This window comes from Bidens hawaiensis, unplaced genomic scaffold (genome assembly GCF_021521415.1).
Source record: "Bidens hawaiensis isolate Kalapana, Puna unplaced genomic scaffold, B.hawaiensis_p1.1 tig00008036_1, whole genome shotgun sequence".
In the NCBI taxonomy this organism is placed as follows: domain Eukaryota; kingdom Viridiplantae; phylum Streptophyta; class Magnoliopsida; order Asterales; family Asteraceae; genus Bidens; species Bidens hawaiensis.
The window spans coordinates 270,125-274,581 of record NW_027491563.1 but is presented as its reverse complement, the minus strand read 5'-3'; the positions used below and the strand labels follow the sequence as shown (position 1 = coordinate 274,581).

General features: G+C 40.2%; 1 pseudogene; it reads right to left on the bottom strand.

The window, feature by feature from the left end:
• Window positions 1-1,777: 1,777 nt before the first annotated feature.
• Window positions 1,778-1,878, bottom strand: LOC143636655 (small nucleolar RNA R71; annotated as a pseudogene).
• Window positions 1,879-4,457: the final 2,579 nt, after the last annotated feature.

The window sequence follows — 4,457 nt, the reverse complement described above, 5'->3', positions numbered from 1 at the left end:
ACTATGATGTTTGTTTGATTGTTTGTAATCTGTCCATATCGTGTTAAACCTACTTGCGTTCTATACGTTCTTGGTGTCATTGACAATTGAGATTTAGTAGAAGGAATTAGGGTTAAAAACATATTGATTGATTAACAAGTAACAACCTCGCGTTCTAGTAATCCGAGTACTTAGTTCATGATTAATCACATTTACACAAAATCAAGATATTATGATTTATCCATTGAACCTTAACAAGAGTGTTGTGTGATAACCCGAATTCCAAGAGAAATACTTGTTCGATCAATTGTTTACAACTTCCGTATTAGCTAATTTAGTTCTTAAAATCTAATAAAAAAAAACCAACTTGAAAATTACTTCCTGTCATTTACATTTATATTAGTTTAATTGTAAGCTACTCAGTAACGCATATTCCACAAACTATTCGTGTTCGACACCCATTTACCACTATCTAATTAGTTGTATTTGGTTTATTTTTACCCGAGTCTTCGACCTCGTGTCAAATTTTGGCGCCGTTGCCGAGGAGTAGTGCGCAACGTGTGTTATTTTTGTAGTTTTTGTTTAAATTGTTATTGTCAGTTTTACGCGGGTTGTGCTAGTGTGCAGGTACTCACAGGTATATGCATACAAGACGCTCTCGGTCTTCATCACCGTTAGCGTTTGATCCTGAAATCGAGAGAACTTTTCGTCAGAATCGGATTCTACAAAGGGAAAACAAGATTATTGGGTCACCAAGCACAAAAGGTCGAACAACTGACAACACAATCATGACTTTGGAACAAACTTTACCGCCAATGCCACCATCCATTAGTCCACCATCCACCATTACCACCACAAATATCACAAGTGAACCTACTTCAACCGTATTTAGCTTTCAACCACCAGTTAACCTCCCACCCTTGACAAATTTCATGCCTATTCAAGGACAATCAACAAACTCACCACAACAATCATCCTTCCAATCTCAACGAAATCCAACTTATCAACAACCATACACGTTTACCCAATACCCACCCATAATCCATACTTCACCGGGTCAAAGATCGGGCCCACATTTGTTTAGTGGGCCACGGTATGGTGATGGCAATGAAGGGTATGAGGAGTTTGAAGAAGGTTATTCAAGTGGGGTTGATGGGAGTCAGTTGAGGATTCAAGGCAGTTTGGGTATGGATCCGACTTTCAACCGCAACAACAAGTGCAGCAATGGGGTAGACCACATGTCAATCAAATACAACAACCACAACCATTGCAACAAGTTCCACAACAACCGCATTATCAACAACCTCAATTCCAACAACCAAATCCCCAGCCACAAGTTTAACATAATATGCAACAAAGACCCGTTTACCGACAAATGGGTCAACCAAGAGTACCATTGGGGGTACCAAGAAGACATGCAAGGGAAATGGTTAGGGGAATAGAGGCTCATTTTTGACCAATTATCACCAATAACCCATCTCTGGTGGTTATTCCTCAAAACCAAAATGGAAGAACATTTGAGGTGAGAACTAATGCACTTCAAAGTTTACCAAAGTACAAGGGTCTTGCAACGGAAGAACCCTACTTTCACTTGGAGGCATATGACTCTATTTGCAACACGATTGGGGGTCAAGGTTTCTCACTGGATGAGGTGAAATTGGTTTTATTTCAATTTTCGTTGGAGGATAAGACGAAAAGATGGTTCTACACATTGTCATCCGCATCAATTTACACTTGGGCTGAAATGCAACAAAGGTTCTTAGAAGAGTTTTACATGGCCCAAAAGACTAATGATGCGAGACGAAGTTTGAGGTCTTTCCAACAACAATTGGGTGAAATGTTTCATGAAGCATTCGAGAGGTTCAACATGATGATCAAGAATTGTCCTCATCATGGTATAGCTCATTGGGAGTTGTTAAATGCGTTTCAAGGGTTGAATGCGGAAGATGAGAGGGATTTAATGTCAATCACAAATGGTACATTCGGTACCAATTATGAACAAGATGATTGGGCATTTTTGGAGCAAGTCGGTCACTTCAAAGAGAAAATTTCAAACTGCAAGAAGAGCGAGACCGGCAATTGGAAGACCGCAAGTTCATGTCGTGGAAGATGTGGGGGTACAAACTACTAATCAAAGAATTGATGTTTGTACCAATTGTAATGAGTTGGGTCATGGGGCTGATGTGTGTACGGTAGGTCAAGCACAAGTTGAAGAGGTGAATGCACTTCAAGGTCAAGGGGGTGGTAATCGGAATTTCAATGTGAACTCAAACACTTACCATCCCGGGTTGAGAAATCATCCAAATTTCCGTTATGGAAATCAAGCAACCTTTATCCCCCGTCAACAATACTTTAACCAAGGAAATCAAGGTCAATTTCAAGGAACGGGTGGTAATCAAGGTGGATCTTCGGGCCAAAGTTCATCAAGTGGGAATGAAGTGATGGACATGCTAAAGATGATGCAACAAGAGATGCAAAAGAGGAATCAGTTGGATGAAGCTCGTGTACAAAAGGATGAAATTCGTGACAAGGCCATTCAATCATTAACAACTCAAGTGGGCCAACTTGCAACTGAGGTATCCAATTTTAAGAAGAACAAAGGTCAACTCCCGAGTGACACCAAGGTGAACCCTACTCACACTACTTCTCGCAATGTGCCGATTAATCAGGTAAGTGTTTTAAGAAGTGGTAAGGAGCTTAAAATCAATACTACACCGGAATTAGTTGAAGGTGTGGTAGAGGATGTGACGGGAGTAGAAAGTGAAGATGAACAATCTTCACCCATTCAACCCCCTAAGCCATCCACGTTTTCAAGCAAAGAGTCGGATCAAAATGAACTCTTAAACGATAAAAGTAAGGAAGTGGGAGAGGTTCCAATTCCATTTCCTTCGGCTTTGATTGATCTGGGTAAGAAAAACGTAATTTTAAAACGGGGTCCTCAAAAGGAGGAGATGTGGGAGGTATTTAAACAGGTTAAAGTTAATCTTTCTTTACTTGAGGCAATAAAACAAGTACCCGCATATGCAAAATTTTTAAAAGAATTGTGTACTCAAAAAAGACAACAAAAGGTTCCTAAATGGGTTGATTTAACTGAACGAGTGAGTGCAATTCTAAAGGGTAATCTTCCACCTAAGCTTCAAGACCCGGGAGCACCCTTGATTAACATTCAAGTGGATGACTTTCAAATGTCGCGGGCACTATTGGATCTTGGAGTGGGTGTGAGTATCCTACCGGGGGGTTTGTATGACCAATATGATTTTGTTCCACTTAAACGAGTTGAGACCACAGTTGTATTGGCTGATTTGTCTCACAAACTTCCTCGCGGGATTGTGCGGGATGTTATTGTTAAAGTAGAGGAATTTTATTATCCTATTGACTTTTTGGTTCTGAATTACTCGTCGGTTGACCCAACACAACAACAAAACGTTATTTTGGGTCGACCATTTTTAAATACTGCTCATGCTATTATTAGCTGCCGGTTTGGTACAGTTGACATGGCCTTTGGAAATAGAAAAATGTGTTTAAATATGTTTACTAATGTTGCTAATTCATTGGCTAGTGAAGAATGTTTTATGGCAGATATCATAGATGGGTGTGTATCACACGAGTATGAGGAAGGTATGTTGGATGTTTGTGTTTATGATGATTCTAAACAGGTTCACATTTGTGCATTGGAGTTAGTGGAAAAGAAACAAGAGCTATTGGCATTGCAAGACGAAAGACCACCATGGACTCATCAGGTTGAGAGTCTACCAACAGAGATCAATTCTGATACCAAACCTTTGTTGATTTGTCCTCCCAAGGTAGAATTGAAAGAATTGCCAAGTCATCTCAAGTATGCATTCTTGGGAGAAGGTGAGACGTTGCCGGTTATCATTGCCTCTAACTTGAATGAGGCTCAAGAAGAGGGATTGTTGGACGTTTTGAAGGCTCATAAAGCAGCGATTGGGTGGACTATAGCCGATTTGAAGGGTATTAGTCCATCTATAGTCATGCACAAAATCATCACCACGGATGATGCAAAGCCTACTCGGGAAACTCAAAGAAGGTTGAATCCTAATTTGCAAGAGGTGGTGAAAAAGGAAGTTATCAAATGGTTGGATGCGGGAATCATCTATCCCATTTCAGACAGTGCATGGGTAAGTCCAACACAGATAGTTCCAAAGAAAGCCGGCATTCAGGTAATTAAAGATGAAAGTGGTGAACAAATCACCACCCGACCGGTAACCGGGTGGTGAGTGTGCATTGATTATAGAAAGTTAAATGTGGCTACCTCAAAAGATCATTTTCCATTACCTTTTATTGACCAAATTATTGAAAAATTATCGGGTCAAAAATTTTATTGTTTTTTGGATGGGTACTCGGAATATAATAAAATTGCAATCCATCCCGACGACCAACACAAAACCACATTCACATGTCCATATGGCACTTTTGCCTTTGGGCGAATGCCATTCGGATTGTGTAATGCCCCGACC